This window comes from Penaeus monodon, chromosome 33 (assembly GCF_015228065.2).
Source record: "Penaeus monodon isolate SGIC_2016 chromosome 33, NSTDA_Pmon_1, whole genome shotgun sequence".
Classification (NCBI taxonomy): Eukaryota; Metazoa; Arthropoda; class Malacostraca; order Decapoda; family Penaeidae; genus Penaeus; species Penaeus monodon.
In genome coordinates, this window is record NC_051418.1 from 23,465,010 (window position 1) to 23,465,247 (window position 238).

At 47.1% G+C, this 238-nt stretch overlaps 1 protein-coding gene across 1 annotated transcript in view; it reads right to left on the bottom strand.

Moving 5' to 3' along the window:
* LOC119594162 overlaps window positions 1-238 on the bottom strand; it is an 11,585-nt gene that overhangs the window by 7,533 nt on the left and 3,814 nt on the right. The window lies entirely within an intron of this gene.

The window sequence follows — 238 nt, forward strand, 5'->3', positions numbered from 1 at the left end:
GGCACGAACCATAGACACCACTGGTTGCCATGTCGACTGCTAGATAAAATAGATAGGGTTCCAGTATAAATTTGCCCTGCTGCACCTCAGCCTCTCGTACTACATGTCGGTCGTCGTCCAATACACAAGTCTTGTCCGAGAAACCAAGCAAATGTAATGAAATATCGGCGATTCCGTGTCAGATATAACAGAAGCATCAGCCAATCGCCTGACGCTACGTCATCAAAACTTTCCCCGT